Source organism: Neomonachus schauinslandi, chromosome 14, assembly GCF_002201575.2.
Source record: "Neomonachus schauinslandi chromosome 14, ASM220157v2, whole genome shotgun sequence".
Lineage (NCBI taxonomy): Eukaryota > Metazoa > Chordata > Mammalia > Carnivora > Phocidae > Neomonachus > Neomonachus schauinslandi.
The window spans coordinates 81,168,807-81,189,360 of NC_058416.1; positions in this window are offsets into that span (position 1 = coordinate 81,168,807).

Consider the following 20,554-nt stretch of genomic DNA (forward strand, 5'->3'; position numbering starts at 1 on the left):
GTCGGGGGATGATGGGGGATGGGTGCACCAACCCAGGCAAGGGGACCAGGTGGGGGACACCAAAAGAGCATCGATCCCAGTTGTGAACCCTCCGAGGGCCCTTGGGCAAGAAGTCTGCTAGAGTCCTTACTCCCTTGCCATCTCCCTAGATAAGGTCAGACCCCCTTAGAGCCTCTCACGGGTCCCCATATTTCCTTTGCAGGCTTTCCAACTTATAACTATGTGCTTTGGGGTGGGTTATTTAAGGTCTGTTCACACCCTACCCCACCCCTTGATAATAAGTCCAAAAGAGCAGGGACCTCTGCTAAGAAGGGCCTAGTAACGAGCAAGGAAGGGCTCGTAAGTATTTGTTGAGTGAATGAGTTTTCTCTTCTGAAAAATGGAGGTGGCCCTCATAGGAGCACTTCTTCCCAGGGAGCCACCTCTGAGAAGCTTTACTGTTTCTCCACTGGACCTCGGGATCTCATTCTGGAAGAATATGAGTGTCCGGAGGCACCTCTTCCAGAAGCTGCTCTACTTTCTGGGGCTTCCCGTCTGAGTCGGAGGTGGTGGGGCTACTGGCAAAGCTCTGCAATCTGATACATGGGAAATCAGATCTCAACTTTGCCTTTGTACCTTTGTGACCTTGTACAAGTTCCTGACTTCCTTGAACCTCAGTTTCTTCATCTAAGTGGAGATAAAAATACCTTGCAGGGTGGGACGCCTGGGTGGCTCAGTCGGTTGAGCGTCTGACTCTTGGTTTTGGCTCAGGTCCTGATCTCAGGGTCGTGAGATGGAGCCGTGCCTCAGGCTCCGCCATGAGTGGGGAGTCTGCTTGAGGATTCTCCCTCTCTCTCCCTTTGCCCCCACCCCCCAAGCCCCCCACCTCTCTCTCTCTGAAATAAATAAATCTTAAAAAAAATACTTTGCAGGGGTGCCTGGGTGGCTCAGATGGTTAAGCGTCTGCCTTTGGCTCAGGTCATGATCCCAGGGTCCTGGGATCGAGCCCCACATCAGGCTTCTGGCTCAGCGGGGAGTCTGCTTCTCCCTCTCCCTCTGCCTCTCCCCCTGCTCATGCTCTCTCTCTCTCTATCTCTGTGTTTCAAATGAATAAATAAAAAAAAAATCTTTAGGGCGCCTGGGTGGCTCAGTTGGTTAAGCGACTGCCTTCGGCTCAGGTCATGATCCTGGAGTCCCGGGATCGAGTCCCGCATCGGGCTCCCTGCTCGGCAGGGAGCCTGCTTCTCCCTCTGACCCTCCCCCCTCTCCTGCTCTCTCTCTCTCATTCTCTCTCTCAAATAAATAAATAAAATCTTTAAAAAAAAAAATCTTTAAAAACTTTGCAGGGCTACTGTGTGGATTAAATATAGCTTTATATCTAGTAAGGGCTCATTAAGTAGTACCTCTGATTATTTTAATGTTGAGAACCTGAGCTCAGAAAGGAATGGGGTGGGGAAACCAGGAAAGTTCAGAATGCACCAGAACCCAAGCCTGGACTCCTGCAGCCTGCCCAGAGAGCCAAAGTCAGAGTGGAGGAGTATGTGGTGGCTTCAAGCCCGGCCTCCCCTCTGCTGGGCATGTCACCTGATGGGGGCTGCACAGAGAACAGGATTTCCAACAGGAGTACGGGGTAACAATCCAGTGACTTCAGGCACAGACTTGCCCTCTGGGCAATGTGGTGCACGTGGTATCACCCCTGTGAACTTTTGTGTCCCCCTTGGGGACAGAATGATGCTGTCTCTTCATAGGGCCATTATGAGGACCGCGTAGGGGCTGGGCACAGTGCCCAGCTCTGAGCAGGGACCTGGTAGGTTACCTTTACTCTTCAGTAGACATTCATGGGGATCCCCCATGTCCCAGGCACTCAAGGGGTCCCACCTTGCACTGGGAAGTTCTTTGTATCTCTCAAGGGAATGCCACTAGCCCTCCTTTCCAGAGAAGGAAGGAGTCTCTCTCACCAGCAGGTTGAGAGAGGGACAGTCTAAAAGGCCTTGCCATGGAGACGGTGGCCAATCTCTTGACATCAATCTATCATTCTTCGATAGTACCTTCTTGGCAGGTGGGCAGGTGTCCCGCGTGGTTAGCAGCTAGTAGCTTCTTTTTGGTCGGGTCAGCCATGTAGTTGCCAGCAAGCCACCAATCATGGCCAAAGCCGTCTTCTGCTCAGAGCCAAGAAACCACTGAGTCTTGGGTCCCATCTGGGCTACGTGGGCTCACTGTGCAAGGTGAGGACCCAACCAGACCAGGACCCAGGAGCTGGATGGGCTGGCACAGGGCTTTCGGGCCACCGTAGGGCAGCTCGCCCTCCAGGATCACCAGGCTGTGGGTGGTGCTCACTCTAGACTCAGGGGCTGGCTTCTTCACCTGTGCGTCTGTATTTCTGTGTCTGCATTTCTGTGTGTCTGTCGCTCTCGCCTACCTTCCTCCTGCAGCACCAGCCCTGGGCTGCTGGAGAAGAAGGGACAGAGTGAGTTCAGCCCTGCACGGGAGGGACCAGCACCCACTTTCTACTGCTCTGCCCCAGGCCCCTTGCCATCAAGAGGTCTTCAAAACCACAATTTGAATTAGGCTTTCCATGACTCATAAACCATGTATTTCAGTCCTTTTGGTCCTGGTGCCGGCCTGAAGAAGGCTGGAAGCTTTCTGTGATCAACTGAATCTGCATGTCCCAGGCCTTCCAGGGGCCAGTGCCCCAAAGAAATACCTTTGGGCATCAGCCAGAGGTCTTCGGATCTGATGCCTTATTTAAAGGCAAAGGGACGGAGATGGAGCAGTTTAGAAGCCCTCTGCCTCTGCACCCCAGTGTGGCAGTGAAGGTTTTGGGGCCCAGGAGGAAAAGACTAGGAGGCGCCCGGAGCGCCAGGAGGTGGCCTCGCCTCCTGAAACAGGGGTGCGGGAGGAGTTTCCCGTGCGCTACGGGTGTCCAAGCTCCGAGTGTGGGCTGCACCCAAGCCCCCAGCTAGAAGTCGTGCCTACCAGCTCCGACTTTCTCCAAAACAGGGATGATTTTTTTTTTTAATTCCAAAATAATACTTTTTAACAATTAGGTCGAGATTACTCCAGGCAAACAGTTCTCGTCCAAAATTTCAGTTGGGGAGCGTTCAATTCCAAGGCAAACGGCCCTACAGAAAGTTTTGCAAAAACTTACCCAAATTGCGCAAACCCGGTTAAACCCGCCCTCCCCGCAAATGCGTGCAAACGCTGCACGCCCCCTAAAAAGCACGGTTTGCAGGGAGAGGGTCCACGAGTGCTCATCCAATTTTCAAAGCGCTTCTAGAAGCCCACCGCCACCGCTGAAGGGTGAAAAGGTTAAAGGAGCGTCACAGAGGTGGCCAGCGCTGCGCGTTGGGCTGGAAAGAAAACCTCCGCCTGCCCACCCCTCTTATTTTGAACTCCCCTCCCTCCGCTCCTCACCCCACCCCCTTTTTCCTTTTGCAACTTTGCCTTGACATTTCAAAGCCCCCTCTCCTGGTTTCGATTTGAAGCTCCCGGATAAAATCGATCAATTTCAAAAAAAGGGATGGATTCCGGGTCTGGAATTCCAGGCGCTCCCCGCTGGGCGGGGGCGGAGCCGGAGCCGGAGGCCTGAGAGCATAAAAACTTTGCTTCGGCACCTCATTTCCCTGCTGCTTCCCCCCCTCCCCGACTGGTCTCCATACACACACACACACCCCAGTCCCGTGGAGGGGAAAAAAAAAAAAAGAAAGAAAGTGATCAAAGAAAAAAGTTTAAAGTCCTCGGCGAGCGAGCCGCGCGCACCCCGAGCGCGCGGGGTCGGTTGAACTTGCCCTGCCCGCTTCGCAGCAGGAAGCCCCCAAATCTGTTTACTACCTGCCTCGGCGACCTCAGGTATTTGAGGAAGCCAGTCCGGCGACTTTAAAAGGCTGCGAGGTGGCCAAGGTCATAAACTGGAAGGCAGGAAGCGACTCTTGGAGCTGAGAGCTAATTCCTGTTTTATTGATCAAGGACAGGAGCCTGCATGGAGTTTAAAAACAAGATGGAAAGTTGGACTGTCCCACCCGAGTCCTCCGGCGTCTGCGCTGTCACCCCAGCTCACCTCAGCGGGGAAGGGGGCGCCGCCAGGAGGGAAGGCGGAAATTTAAGGCTGTGGCCCTTTCGGGAAATTCGGGGGCTGGGGGTGAGGCGAGGGGGAGGGGGCCCGAGTTAATCTCACTCCCTTTGCTTACGGTGTGGGCTGCAGGTGAGAGGGATGCCCTGACTTGCGGATCCTCTCTCCCGTTTCAAAGGCTGGCATTTGGTTCGCGGTGGACTTATTCGTACATTAATTGTGATTTTTTTTTTTTTTTTTACTATATCGCATTAAAATAGGTTTTTTTGGCCCCACCTTTCCTGTTGTACCTGAAGCCTGCCTGGGTCTAGTTTCCCCCACCCCTTGCTGGCAGGGCAGCTGGAAGGGCTCTGGAAGGCCAAGTCTTGGTTTGGGACACATGGGGGGGGGGGGTTGGGGCGCTGCAGAGAGACATAGGCACTTGGGGGCTGAAGGAGGAAGTGGGCGGAGATGAATGAGGATTCCAGGGTGCAGAGCTTGGTTCCCTGACTGGAGGAACGACCCCCACCCAGTCACAGGAAGGCAAGAGAGAAATCCCATTTTCCTCCCCTCAGATGTGGTACTGTTCCCTGTGACATCTCTGGCTGGGACTGAGAGCCAGGAGCCTCAGCCATCCCACCATGTGAGGTCAGAGGCCTGGGTTTTGTTGCTGGGAGCCCAGATCCAACTTCCTGTGTGGCCTGGGCCTGGTTGTGCTGTGCCCAGGCTGTGGCCTCCTTGGGGGAGGTTTCTTTTCTTCCTTTCTCTTTTTTTTCCCTCTTTAGTGGAAAAGACCAGCCAGATACATGCAGAACATGTTAAATAAAACAGTTTTCCAAAATGTTTCTTGCCTCATGAGTATGTCTTTTTTTTTTTTTTAATCCCCAGAAAGCCTCTATTTTATTAAAAGGCTTATAATAACAGCTAGGATTTATGGAGTGTTCATCCAGGTCAGACACTGCCTGCGCTTTCAAAGCATTATCTCTTTTAATCCTCACAAGGAACCCAGGAGATGGGAACAATCTTTTATCTCCATTTTATAAGTGAAGAAATTAAGGATCAGAGAGGGGAAGTAATTTGCCTAGGGTCACACAGCAGCTGAAGAGTGGACTTCAGAGACCAGGTGAGTTGCTTCCAAAGGCCCAGTTCTTAAGCACTGCAGCTTGTGAACATGTAGCTGCATTTGCATTTAACGACATTTAAGGACAAAAGGAGTCTGAATAGGTTCGGAAAAGTGGGGTCACTTGCTCGAAGTCACACAGCCAAGGGAGGCTGCAGGAGCTGTCTCTGGATCTGTGGTCCTGTCCGGATTGGCCTTCAAAGCAGATTCTTTCCTGCCCTGCCCATGTCCCCCAGAATGAACTAAACCATGATCCAAAAACAGCTGCTTTTTAGCCAGTAACAACCCAGGCATGAACTCTGTGTACCAGGGCCGTTTCAATAAGCCACAGATCCTCGGGCTGACAGAGAAGGCTCTGGAAGTCCGGAGCCAGGGGACGAAGCAGACAGAAAACATGAAAGGAGAAACTAGGAAGAGAAAATGTCCTAATTCTGCCTCAAATTCCAGGAAAAGGGGGACATAGTGATTAAAGGAATGGGTATAAGCAGAGTTCCACAGGGAGGAAACTCAGCCTGTTGGTGGCTCATTAGGAGCCATTCATATCTCTAGAGTATTTGTTGTTGAAGGGGAAACTGCTGTCAAATTAAAAACACTTCCTGAGTGAGGCAACTCTGCGTCCCACAGAAGCTGGGACACATCTAATTTCGTGGGATGCCTCTAACACAGAAGCCAATGTGATTAGACTTTCAGCTTTTTAGAGAAACCATTAAGGGAAGGCATTTTGGGGGAAGGCCTTAGATTTGGGGTTCGAATTTTTGGTTCAAAAAACAAGATCATCAGAGATCAGATGGGCAACTGGAAACAGATGACCTATAAAAAAAATCTGAACTATTTTTTCCTGGTTGCTAATGATAGTAATAATTTTGTTCCATAGAGTGCTCACTCTTAAGCACTTTAAACACATTTTCTCCTTGTGTACCTCTCTGTGATAGATTAGTAGAGTCTTTTCACCTGTGAAGAAACCAAAGCCCAGCAAGGTTAAGGTACTCACTCAAGGTCACACAGCTAGTCATTCGGAAAGCTCGGATTCAAACCAAGTTTTTGTTGTACCCCAGACACCATGTTCTTAAACCATTCCAGGAATCTTTGGGCCAGGGGCAAAGCTGATGGAGCATACCAAACATTTTGCCAGGTCATCCTGGGAGCCTCAGAGATTCAACACATCAAAGAAATGCCAGACAGAGTTTTCGGAACGTTCTCTCCGTCCCATTTTCTGGACAAGAGGCAAGAGAGGAGGCATGTTCAGGAGCTGAAAGTTGCTGTCCAGGACAGTCTGGGTTGCCCTGAAGCGTGGTGGGCCAGGGGGATAAGCACTGAGAGATGGGTTGAGATTGACTGAGAGACACTATTCCCCAAACCAGATGCTCTATGAGATTCCTCAGTGACTAGTGCATGGCCGGAAGAGACATTGTCATCCAACCTGTATGAGTCAGAACTCAACAGAGCAGCCAACATTTGCTGAGATCTGTGAGCCATGTCCATCAAAGTGCTAAGAAAACACTTGGAAGGTTGTATCAAATTTTCTCTTCCCAACCATATAGGGAAGAATTATCAGGCAACTATGTACAGCTGTGCAGGTCATGCACTGCACAAACGGGATGCCACGTCCAGCCCAGCCTTTACGCGTTTGTATTTATTACAATGGCTTTCCAGCAGATGGCAGTAAAGTGTCTGGTTTTAATGAAATCAGTATATTATGACAAATTTCCAACAAGGAAGTAAGGTGACTTGAGGAAGGTGTGCCTTTTTCTAATTTTGTAAAGGCATAGTATGAGCTAGAGTGGCCCTGGTTATGCTCATCCCCCCCCCCCCCCATTCACAAGTGGGCACATTGAGGCTCAGAGAGGTGGAGTCCCTGGCTCCGGGCCACACAGATGATTAGAGAGGAAGTTAACTTTCAAACCTAGGACCAACTCTAGTCTGGGCTTCCAACTACTGCATTAGGGAGGTTGGTAAACATGTGACCCAACAAGATGGGGGAATTTGTTCCTGCGATGGTCTATTGGTCATATCCTGGAAAGGAATAGAGGCCTGGTCAAAGGGTAAACTCTACGTTGGGTCTATGAGCCTGATACCAGATGCAGCACTAACTACCACCATAAGAGATCTCCTGAATTGTCCCGGAGCAAACTCCCTTAGGTGCTTGTTTGGGGCTAAATGTCATGCCAAGCCTATTCTACTTGCGCTGGGATTTGCTCACAGCATGCATCATCGCTGTGTCAGATTTGCAGGCCTGCCTTCCGGATTTGAAAATCTTTTCATCCTGCAAGGACACAGCTTATCTCGGCCATATAGCATCCTGGCTAAGAGAATGGGCTCTGGAGTCACCCAGATCGGGGTTGGACCTAACCTAAGTCCCTACCACAGGGAAATCGGGATAACGAAAGTGAGGTGCTCAGCACAATGTCTCACATGAAATGTTGCCTGGTACTCGGAATCGTGCCCGAATCCTTTGCTTTCATCTGTATATTGCATGGATGGATGGATCTCAGACCCAACCCTACAGCCCCACACACAGGTTTGTACCTGTGGGGCATTTGAACATGCTTTCTAAGTTACTGGAAGGGTCTCTTGTTTGGGGACATGCTGTCATTCCTTTTTTTTTTTCTTAACTCTCTCTTCCATCTGCAGCTAGAGGTGGAGAAATTATTGGGGGTGGGGGGCACTGGGATGCTTTGTGCATCTGTAGTTGCCTTGGGCTCCTTATGGAGAGAGAAAATGAGATAGAGAGAGGAGGGAAGAAAGAGGGAAGGTGGAAGAGAGAGATGGTCAATCCAGAAACTGCCCTGAACTTCTAAATTTATTTTGCAAACAAGGACTTTAATAATCCAAGGCCAGCAACCTCAGCTGAGAAAGTCGAGTGCCACCTCATTCGGCACCTCGGTGACATTTGGAATTTAGAAGCCTGTCCTCTCCAGCCTGATGATGTCACCAGATGCAGATGATGGAATTTCCACCCCCACACCCCCCACCAAAATAACCTTATGAAGGACACTGGGGAACTTACCATTTTTAACATTTATTATATAATTGTTATGATTATTACCACTCTAATTTATTTCCCTACTTAAGAATGTTCTGGTAACTGTAACTCATTTTCGGCCAATCCTCGCAGACCAGGAGACCTTGGGTTATTTACAGAGAGAGAGAGAGAGAGAATTTCTCCAGGTGCATGCGTCTCAGATTTCCTCGAAATTGCTGCACAGCCTCACTCAATAGAGAAATAAGCAAAGAACAGTGTGTGTATTATATCAATATTATGATAATGTGCACGGAACACAGATCATAAGTGATTAATTCGGTCGTTTTCCAAGTTTGTCCCCGGGGCTTTCGATCCCAACTAGCCCATGAATGAACGCATGCACACACATAATCCCATCTTCCTGGCGCTCCGTGGAAAAACACCTCAATGCAAACGAGGGTCGAGAAATTAGGTAGGGATGGGGGAAAAGCAGCTTGTTCGTTGTAGACTCAGTCTTGTCTCTCACCTGCGTGAGGGAAGGGGGAGAGAGAGGGGAGATTCGGGAGGCACGGAGCCAATAAAAATGGCCAAATTGATTATGTCGTATTTCACTAATATTTTACTATTACACACATGAAAAGCTCTTACGGGTGGGGGGAGTTTGCATCTGAGGTTAAACGGAGTATTTGGTCTGAAAAGCCTCTGAATAGACAAAGAAGTTGGACTCCTTCATGGACAGTTAAAATACCAGTAGGGGTGTATTTTTGTATGAATTGAGCAATTGAATGCTTTATGTTCAGTAAATGCACTATCGTGTTAAAATGATGATAGTGTTAAGGCGAATTCATTGGACATCCTCTGGGGGAGGATGTGGTTGTGTTCTGGAGACTTTTGATTGTCACAGCTGGTGGGGATGGGGGGACGCTACCGGTGTCTAGCGGGTGGCGACCAGAGAGGCCGCTAAGCATCCTACAAGGCACAGGACAGCCCCCCACAGCAAAGAATTATCCAGCCAAAATCAGTAGTACCGAGGTGGGGAAGCAGGTTGCTAAGGGCTTTGCAAGCCACACCTCATGTAGTATTGTCAACAATTCTCCAGGCTGTTTTATCGTGTGTTCCGTTTACAGATGGGGAAATGAGGCTTGGAGACATTCAAAGGACTGTCCAAGGTCACTCAAGGACTTGTTGGAGCCAGGATGTGAACTCAGGTATGTGGGATGCAGAACGTCCTTACCGCCGGTCATGGGACAGACCACCCTTCTGCAGATGCACCCCCCCCCCCACCCAAGCCCGGTATGTGTCTTTACACATGTAGTATTTGCACTGAGCAAATTCTGGAAGGACATACACTGATCTATCAGTGCTTATCTCCAGGGTCAGACGAGAGGACAAGAGACTTTATTTTTCACTTTATTCAGACATGGTGCCTGTATAAATTCCATAATCAGAACAAAACAGTGACTTTTAAAAATGATACTCATGAAGTCTGTGTAGCAATGTGAGAAAGAATGTACTGTCGTTCGGTAAGTGAAAGAAATAGAATAACAAAATGCATCTCCTGTGGCTATTCTTGGCTTTGCGGGATTGTGAGCTGTGGGTGTAATCCTGTCCACCTTCCTGGAGGAAATGCCAGAGCTGGAACTGCCTCGCTGGTGTGAGCTGGGGAACGAATGCTTTCCCCCTCTTGTCCACACTGTCTGTTAAATTGTTTTGCTGTAGACTCATGTGGTGTTTGTATTATTTTTTTTCTTTTTCATAAATTAAAATATGATTGCAATAATAATGGAAAGGGGCACCTGGGTGGCTCAGTCATTCAGTGTCTCTCTTGGGCTCAGGTCATGATCTCAGGGTCCTGGGATCGAGCCCCGCATCGGGCTCCCTGCTCCACGGGAAGCCTGCCTCTCCCTCTCCCACTCCCCCTGCTTGTGTTCCTTCTTTCGCTGTCTCTCTCTGTCAAATAAATAAATAAAATCTTTAAAAATAATAATAATAATAATGGAAAATGCCCTTGTCTTAATTTGAACACATTTAATTCGTTTCAGTGTAAAAGAATGTACGTTTTTCTGATGGGTCTTCACTGCTTTTTATAGTTCCTCCAATAGATACAACGACCACCCAAATAATTATTGCAACCAGCATATATTAAGCACTTACTTTGTTCCAAGAATTATGCTAAGTGTTCATGGACATTATCTCACTGTCTCAACAACACAATGAGGGCCATACCATTTTTATCCCTATTTGACAGATAAGAGACAGAGGCTCAGAGAGGTTAAGTCACTTCTCTAAAGACCCACAGCGGCAGAGTCAGAATTTGAACCCGGATCCTCCTGACTCCCAGAGCTTTAATCATGCACCTCATAAAAAGAGTTGAGAAACAGGGGGTTCAGTTACTCTTTCGGGCTCTTCCAAATAAAACATTTTATTCTTTCCCAAGAGGGTTTTAGGAACCCGTGGAATCAAACACTTCGCATCACACAAGGACTCTTGCACTGATGAGGTAGGGACTGTCGATGTGCACCCGGTCAGAAAAAGATGCAAATCTTGTCTCTTTCCTGCTGGAAACTGACCAGAGAAACAATCCCAGGGAATCCCTAAGGTACCCGCCTGGGGATAGCGGTGGTAACAGAGGAAGGCAGCTTCCATCCTGTTGGAAGGGGGTGAAGAAGGAACTCAAAGAGTAAACAGTGGAGACAAGCATCTGGAATGGCTATGGATATGTTAAAGCAGCCTCTAAGTGTGGACCTGCCAATCAAGGCCAGGATGGTAAATAGTGTGTTCCCCGTTGGTGAGACTCCTAATTAACCACAAGCCACCATCTCATAAATTTGGACGGTGTCTTCCATGGTGGTCCCTTGAAGGGTGGAAGAGGGTGTTAAATACGTCGGTGCGGTGAGAGTGGAAAGTGGTGAAGCCTTCAGTGGGTTATTACCTGGAAAACCATGACCAGCACCAGTTATCCCAAAGCAGGGCAACCCCAAGGCAAACAATAAGGGAACTGGATTTAGATGTAGTGCAAGGACTAATACTCACTCCCACAGATTTGGAGTGGGGGGACGGTGGAGGGCACCAACAAAACTCAGTATTCAAGACAAATAGTAGTTTAAACTTAATGGAAAATAATCTATGACTTTCTATTTTATTTAAATTGCAAATAAGAACAAGCTCTGACAGGTCCAGGATGAAGGAGAGAAGTAAAGGCAGGGCCAGACCCTGTTTTTATTTAAAATCGTTGCTGAAGAATTTTATTTTATTTTATTATTATTTTTAAAGATTTTATTTTATTTTATTTTTTAAATTCTAAAGATTTTTTTTTTTTTTGTCAGAGACAGAGATAGCAAGAGCAGGAACACAAGCAGGGGGAGTGGGAGAGGGAGAAGCAGGCTTCCCGCTGAGCAGGGAGCCCGATGTGGGACTCGATCCCAGGACCCTGGGATCATGACCTGAGCCGAAGGCAGACGCTTAACGACTGAGCCACCCAGGCGCCCCAATTGCTGAAGAATTTTAAAAGAAATCCCAGCCGTTGTGTTATTTCATCCTTACATACTTCCATGGGCATCTCTAAACATCATGGACATTTTTCTTACAGAACTTTGATGCTATTATCACATTACCAAATTTTTTAAAGTAATCTCTACACCCAACGTGGGGCTCATACTCACAACCCTGAGACCAAGATTCGCATGCTGTACTGACTGAGCCAGCCAGGAGCTCCCATGTTAACAAATTTAACAAAAATTCTTTACTATCATCTAATACAAAATTTAGAACCACATTTTCCTGATTATCTTTAAAAAGTCTTTTTTACAGGGGTGCCTGGGTGGCTCAGTCGTTAAGCGTCTGCCTTCGGCTCAGGTCCTGATCCCAGGGTCCTGGGATCGAGCCCCACATCGGGCTCCCTGCTCAGTGGGAAGCCTGCTTCTCCCTCTCCCACTCCCCCTGCTTGTGTTCCCTCTCTCACTGTGTCTCTCTCTGTCAAATAAATAAATAAAATCTTTAAAAAATCTTTTACAGTTGTTTTCTTGTTTTGTTGGATTAGGGTCCAAACAAAGTGCACATATTACACTTGGTTGATATACTCCTTAGATATCTTTTCATCTAGACTATCCTCCACCCTTTTCATGTCATTGACTTGTTGCAGTAATAAGTCATAGACAAGGTCCCATAATCCCTATTTGTCTGCTTTTTTTCCCGCGTCATTTAGTTTCATTTATTTTTTCTATTGATTTCCTGGTTTGCATTTCATTGATTATGGCTTTAAGTTTTATTATTTCTTTTGTTCTGATGACTTTGGATCTATTTTCCTCTTCTTTTTCTAGTTTCCTAAGGTGGAAGCTTGGATTATTGATATTAGGTCCTTCTTCTGTTTTAAGATACACATTCAATGCTATAAATTTCCCTCTGAGCACTTCTTTTGCTGTATCCCACACATTTTGATAAGTTGTGTTTTCATTTTCATTTAGTTGAAATATTTCTTAATTCCTCTTGAGGCTTCTTTGACTCATGTATTATTTAGAAGTGTTGTTTAATAGATTCTTAGATTAATCTACTAATGTGCTATTTAGAATGTCTTGTTTAATCTCCAAGTATTTGGGGATTTTTCTAGCTATCTTTCTATTATTGATTCCACTGTGGTGTTAGAGCGTAGACTGTATGGCCTCTATTCTTTCATATATGCTATGGTGTGTTTTATGGCCCAGAAGGTGGTCTGTCTTGGTGAACGCTCCTCGTGAGCTTGAGAAGAATGTGTATTTCACTGTTGTTGGATAAAGTAGTCTATAGATGTCAATTATATCCAGTTGGTTGGTGTTCTTGAGTTCAGCTATGTCTTTAAAGATTTTCTGCCTGCTGGATCTGATCAAGGGGTACTGAATACTCCAACTGTAATAGTGGATTTGTCTATTTCTCCTTACAGTTCTGTCATTATTTGCCTTACATATTTTGAGTCTCTGTTGTTAAGTGCATACCCATCGAGGACTGTTATATCTTTTTGGAGAATTGACCCCTTTATCATTATGTAATTCCCCTGTGGTGTTATTTTACTTGTTCTCCAATCCCTTGTGTTTCTAGTAAATACCAGTGAGCTCTAGAGAGTTGTACTGGACATTGCCTGGGTCCCATGCCTGTTCTCTTGCCCATATCACTTTAGTATGAGCTGGCAGTGCCGGCATTTCTGTGCCTGGAGGCTCTCGGCTACCAGGGTCCAGTGGCCAGAAGTGCTGGAGGTTCAAGGCCCCCACCCTCAGGAATAGCCTGTCACCAATGACTTACAGGAGCTGCTCTGTAAATACTCCAGCTGTGCCATCCCTTTGGTGGGATGACTCTGAGGGGCATAGATTACACTGGCTTCCAGAGTTCCTGAGCTGGGGTAAGCTCTAACTGCCCACTGTGGTAACTTGCTTGATAACTCACCCTTACTGGCTGCCTTCCCTTCCCTCTTTCACCTTCTTACTCCACTACCAGCACTTCCTGGGGACACCTCCAAAGTACATTACATGCACTTGAATTCTCATCTTAGGGCAGCTTTAGGGGGAACCCAAACTAAAATAAGGCTTAGGTAGACTCAGATTCAACCTCTTCATAAGAATCCTTCATAGGGGCCTCACAATGTCTGGTTGTCCAACTTTTGGTTGAATGCTAAGATAGATCAGGGAATTCACATGATAATAGCCTGATCCCTCCATTTCAAGTTTCCTTGTCAGCCTTTCATCTGATGATTTTATCCACAGATGAGCACTGCCTGAACCCCCGTCACTTATTTTTAATGTTTTAGGAGACAAGGAAAGTGAGAAACTGACAATATCATTTGTGCCCCTGGGTCAAGCCATGCCTGAAGCCACCACTATTCCTGGACTTGCCAGTTTCATGAACTAATGCATTCCTTTTTGGCTAAGCCAACTGGAGCTCAATTTCTGTCACTTGAAACTGCCTAAGGCCTTGACTGATACAAAAGTCACCAAGTATTCCTGAGGGCACTACATTCCAAGTGTGCTCACAGACCAATTTATCTACTATAGACACCAGACTTGCACAACAATCCTCCCTTGGTTACTGTCTTCTGCCCTGGGATGTCTCCACCATTGCCACGGTGAAAGGGACTCTTGGAAAGGTGGCCACCGCCAACATAATCTTCTCTCCTCTTTCCCAGAGCCATGCGGTGGATGAGCAGAGGTGGGGAGGGTGGTCCTCCGCACAATGCTATGCCATATTTTGTTACCTGGGCCCACAAACAATGCTGCTTGACCCCAGAGTAACCCACTTTCCTGTGGTAGCCCCTTCCATCATTCCACCCCCACCCCCAATCTTTGCAAGCAACTCTCAAACACATAGCTCTCTCCTCAAAATCATGCCTCCCTACAGGACAATGCAACAACTCAGGCAGACCAATTTCCTTTGTAAAATGACCACATCTTTATTGGCACAGAGATCGGCGACCTCAAAAGTGCAGCTCCAACTCAACCACACTCAACAATATGTATTTTCTCACCCATTTTGGTGATTTCCCCCAAAGCCCAAAGCTGAAGCAAAATTTCCATTCCAAAGATAGAAAACTTCTTATGACTTTTAAAAGAACTTTTCCCACAGGCGATTTTCAAACTATTTAACAAGAGATACAGCAGGGACATCAATGAACCCAGACTCTGGCCATAAAAAGATACACTAGAATTGCCACATGCCAAGTGTGATATTCAGTCCTGGTTCTTCTCTCTTCCACCTCCAATGTTTGAATGCTAAGATCTGGTTGTATCTAGGGTACCTGCTTTCAGATGTGAAACACCCCCAAGACACTCTCAAACGATGAGCCATTTTTCCATTCCTCTAATAAGGCAGCCAGAGATTGGGGGCTCTGCCCCAGATATTTCCACCTCTGTGTGGATGCCATTTCCACTTCATTAAACCAGCCTAGGACATTGTGCACACAGGAAAGCTGCTACCTGTTCGACTAAATGAAGCCTGGTAAGCACTTTAAGCCTCGCTTCTCCTCTGTTTATTGAGGGAAGACAAATAGAACCTAGAGAAGAAAAGGAAGCTTTGGTTTGGTTTGAAACTTCCATTTCAAACCAGTTGAGAGCAGGTGTTGCGACAGACCAACTTCAAAGGGAGGGGTGGTCCCGAGCAGATGAAGAGCCAGGTGTGTAGAGGGGGCATCTGGGGTCCTGATGTGCCATGGTGCGCCCTAGAATCCTGGGAGCCCCGGGACAATGAGGGGAATATATCGTGTTCCGGTGAACTTTCTCATCTGGTCATCTCTGGGGCAGTTCCCAAGCTGCTCCCTTTCCTGAAGAGGTGTTGGACTGAGGCCCAGAGGATGGAAGAACCTGTCTGAATGGTGCCTCAGTGACAGTCGCAGCTTCCAGAACCCATGTGTCTACAATGGGGCAGGCACCCGGCATGATTCATTCTCATACACTCCCTCACTGACACCTCGTGGCAATCCTACAAGGTGGACAGAACTCGTCTCTCCACTCTACAGATGAATAAGCTGAGGCTCAGAAGGAAGTGAAGTGGCTTGCCAAGGCCATGCAACTTGGAAGTAGCAGAGCCCATGTCGAGCCCGTTGACTTCACCTAACCCCTGAATTCTACTGCCGGCTAGCCCAGATCAGCTTCCCTACTCTAGGGATGGATGAGGGAGCTTTCAGCACAAGTCACAAAGCCCAAACGGGTGCTGACAGCGAGGGCATTATTTCACCCAACGAGCAGTCCAAGGTAGGGTGGGTTTAGCAGCGCTCCAAAGGCATCAGGGACTCAGATTCTTTCCTTCTCTTTGCTCGGCCAGCCTCGGTGTGTGGACCTTGCCTTCAGCAACTAGATCTTTTGTGTCCCCAAGTCCCCTAGTCATTTAGACCTGATGTGTCCAGAGTTCAAAAGGTGTCGGGGGATGGGGGAGCATCTTTCTCTGTATCTCTTTCTTAGAAGCAAGGAAACTTTTTGAGAAGTTTCTCTTTTGTGGTTCCTTGAGTTGACTGGGTTCAGTGGGGCAGTTCTCACTGAGGTCTCTCATGAGATTGCAGGCAGATGACCGCTGGGGCTGCAGTCATTTGAATGTCACCTGCCCTCAGTGTCCAAGATGGCTGCTTGCCCAGTACTTCAGCTGGGATGGGGGAAGAGCCGGAGGAGGGTGAGGCAGCTCTCTCTCTCTCCGCAGGGCTTCTCCGTGTGGCTCATTTGGGCTTCCCCACAGCATGGTGGGTGGTCTCAGGGAAATCAGAGTTCACGCAGCAGCCGGCCTTCCCCAGAACAAGAGACGTCATTGGGAGCTACCAGGTGCTTACGACCTAGCCCCCAAAATCACACAGCATCACTCTTACAGTAGCCTATGAGTCAAAATTAAGTCCCAGGGCCAGCCCAGCTTCAAGGGGAGGAGACAACACATGGGCAACCCTGGGAAGTCTGGTTTATTGGTGGAAACTAGCCCCCTTCCTCCCAGAAAACTTGTGCTTTTATGTCATTGGCCAGAATTGTGGGACAGATCTACTCTTCAACCAATCACCAGCAAGGGCAATGGATTTGGTCGGATTGATCATCACATTCAGGGATGTACCACAATGAGGGGTCAGCATCATTGTAGTACGGGAAGTCACCAGGGCAGGTTGACCCTTGCTGACCCCACATTGTTGTGAATTCACTGTGGTTGGTTCTCACAAAGATCCCTTCCCCCAAGGTCCAAACGCCATCTTATCTCCCCCAAGACAAACCAAAGAATCAAGAGCTGAAGGTCTAGCCCAGTTCTGGACTGTTGCCAATCCCCCTCCATAAAGCACAGGAAGGCTGGAGCAAGGTTCTCCGAGATGTTTTGCTAAAGTGCAATTTGTCCTCTAAGTGGCATGGACCAGCTTACTGTCAAGGACTATTTAATAATTTAGTTAGCTTCTGGAAGCCTCTGGAGCTCTCCTGTGTCAGCTGCCTCTACGTGAACCATATGGCAGGCAAGTGAGAGGAGCAGGGAGGTAGCCTGGGTTCGCAGAATGAGAACCGGACCAGGTGATCTTAGACAAGTGGCTCTATCAGCCTCGGATTCTTCACCTATAAATGATAATGATAATGACAATAAAATATAGAGTCGCTGAGAAGTTTGAATGAGCTATTACCCAGAAAAAAATACGCAACGATACAGAAGTGGACGCTACTCTTAAAGGAGAAAGCGGATAGTCTCATGGCCTGAGGGTGGGAGGGGGTAGAATCAATAGTCCAGGATCTGGGCTTTGCCCCTTCCTCACTGTGTGTGTTCTTGGGGAAATGACACCACTCCGCTCATTCTCAATTTCCTTATCTGTAAGAGGACGGGGTGGTGGTAATGCCTGCCTATCTGTCTCACAGAACAGGGAGGGGGGAAGTTCAATTGAGATAAGAGATGTGAATGAGATTTGAAACCCATCAAATGCTCTAACCATGGAAAGAGGAAGCACAAGAGGGAAGCGGATTTGTTTTTTAAAGGCCATGGGAGGGGGTTGCAGTAGATGTCGGGGGCTGGGTCCCCAGACACAGAGCCTGAGACAAGACTTCAAGTGTAAGGAGTCGATTTGGGAGGTGATTGTAGGAAAAACTGCGGAGAGGTGAGCAGAACGTGGTGGAGAGGGTGGAAGTCAGTACTGGGTTACTCCTAAGGGCTCGGGAGCTTAATCCCACCGGGGAGTTGTGGGAATCAGTGTAGACAATACTCCACAGAGTAACCCACCCTGGGGGCAACAAAGCTACAGTGTTGTACTCTGTGTTCCGTAGGTCATTGATTGAGGGCTGCCCTAGGAGTGGAGGTGGGGCATTAATTGCTTGGCAATTCCAGTTTGTTCTGAGCAGGCAGAGCAGGCTCCCGTGGCAAGAGAAATTCTTCAGCCAAGAATTTCAGGTGCTGGCAGTTGGAAGTTCAACCAGCATGCTGAAAATGAAAATGGGAACACATACAAACAGTGCCTCTGTAAATAGATGACCACAGTTACCTCTTAGACCTAATCTACTGACAAGACAGTATAGAGAATGTAGCCATGGTCAGTTCCAAGGGTTGTCTACTGCCCAAGGGGTGTTATCTTGTTTGATTCTCATAACAACCTGTGAGGTTAAACAAGATAATGTGCAGAGAGTGTTTTGCCCAGGGTCTGGCATGGAGTAAGCATTTGAATGCAATTAGACGTTCTTCGTGTCCTCATTATCACTGCAAAGGAAGGAGTTCTCACCATGAAGGGAAACTCAGAATCTCTTCTCCCTGGTTGTGGTTGACCTTTGAGAGGCCTCATTCAACATCTGAGCTTCTTCATCCTTGAAAGGGGATCCTGACTGCTTCTCCCCCTCTCTCTTTTCTCACTGGGCAATCGTCATGAGTGCTGGGCATTTGGGGTCCCTTGATAAGGAGGCCCAGGGCAATCATAACCTTCAGAAGTGCATCTCACTCCAACGTGGTGCAGGGCCCCCACTCTCTCTTCTCAAACCTTGGCTTTCATGAATCTGGAAGTCCTTTTCATCCCACCCAAATACCCATAAACCTCTTTTTATTAGGCTTTTCCCCTGTCTCCCCCCCGCCCACTCCCAGTCATTTTACAGTGACAACTTCAGAGGTATTTAATACACATATAAAGGCATATATTCCATTGAGAGTGAAGAAGGGAAAATCATTTTCTCTCTTCCTTTCTTTTTTTTTAAATATCAAGAAAAGACCTCTTTCTATGTGCATTTCAGAAACATCAGAAAATATGAACAAGCAAAAGAGAAAAAATGTAAAAGCATCAGCAGACCAAGGTACCCAGAGATAGCCAACTCTGTGTGTCTTTTTAAACATTGTTCTATGCAAAATCACAGGTATTCTTTGACTATATATACTTCCAATTTTTTTTTCTTTTTTTCTTTTTCTTTTTTTTTTTTTTTCTTTCAATTTTTTTTTTAAAGAGAGAGAGAGCATGTGTGTGAGCAGGGGGTGGGGGATCAGACGGAGAGAATCTCAAGCAGGCTCCATGCCTAGCATGGAGCCCAATGTGGGGCTTGATCTCACAACCCTGAGATCATGACCTGAGCGGAAATTAAGAGTCGGACACTTAACTTACTGAGCCACCCAGGTGCCCTATATTTTCAATGGGAAACATTCACATCATTCCCATTTCCATAGCGACAAAAGCATAGAGAGTGAAAACTCAACCTTCGTCACGGGCAGCTCCATTCCCCAGCCCAGAGCAACATTGTCATCACTTCCTTGGACATTTTTCTCCTAATTTACACACATTCACACATACTAGACCCACTGTTATGAGTGTTTGCTTTTTCTTTAGCAACATATGTCATGTGGTTCCCCTTTTCCTCCTTTTGATGGCTGTATAGTATTCTACCATAGGGATTATCTAAACAGGTCCCTACAGTTGGTTATTTAAAATGCCTCCAAGTTGGGTGCCTGGGTGGCTCAGTTGGTTAAGCGTCTGCCTTCAGCTCAGGTCATGATCCCAGGGGCCTGGGATCGAGCCCCGCATCGGGTTCCCTGCTCGGTGGGGAGTCTGTTTCTCCCTCTACCCCCCACCCCCGCTTGTGATCTCTCTCTCTCTCTCTCAAATAAATTTTAAAAAATGTTTAAATAAAATAAAATGCTCCAAGTTTATGTTATTCTAAACAATGCTACAGCGGCTACCCTTGTAGATACATCCTTGTATAAATTTGCAAGTGTATCTGAATGTGAAATTGCTGGGTCAGAGTTCACATGCACTTGTTATTTTGCTAGAACCTCTGGATATTTTGAAGAAAAATACAATCAAACTGTTTTGTAACCTGCTTGTTTTCCGCTGGTGATACTTGTGTGTGTGTGAGAGAGAAAGGGAGAGAGGGAGGGAGGAGGAGAGAGGGAATGTGAATGAATGAACGATGCTTTACGGTATCAAGGATATCAGACATATTCCACTTTGCATGTGTATCACTGCTCATTTAACCCATCTTCAATTCCGGTCAGCCTGCTTCCACCTTTACAGAATTAAGAATCATCGCAGAATTAAAACTGCTTTGTGACAAGTGAGAAAGCCCTTTTCATTCATGAGCTTCACTCTGAAACAGAACAATGAATCAGAATGCCACCACCCCAGCAGGCATTAGGGAGACGGAGAAGAAAACCCCAGGTATAAAACCTCGAGTTTTTGTGTTTGTTTATTTTTAAATCAATAAAGTAGAAGAGCTGCTTTCTAGTTTATTTCTTCTCCAGTAAGGATTCCGTGTTTTAACTCATACCGTGCAAATAAATTATTTATAAATTACATTCCTCGCTTTAAAAATAAACACCACTCCTCCAGAAATTTAGATAAATAAAACGTCATCTATTTATCAAATTGAACTCTTCATGCCTAATAACCCATGGCCTAGCTAAAGGAATTGTTATCTAACAGCCAGGTCAAAAGTGCAAGAGTCCAGACTTATTAATTCTAAGCCGAGCCAGGCCATTGATTAGCTCTGTTGAGGGAAGAGTGGGAGGGAGTGGCCTCTGG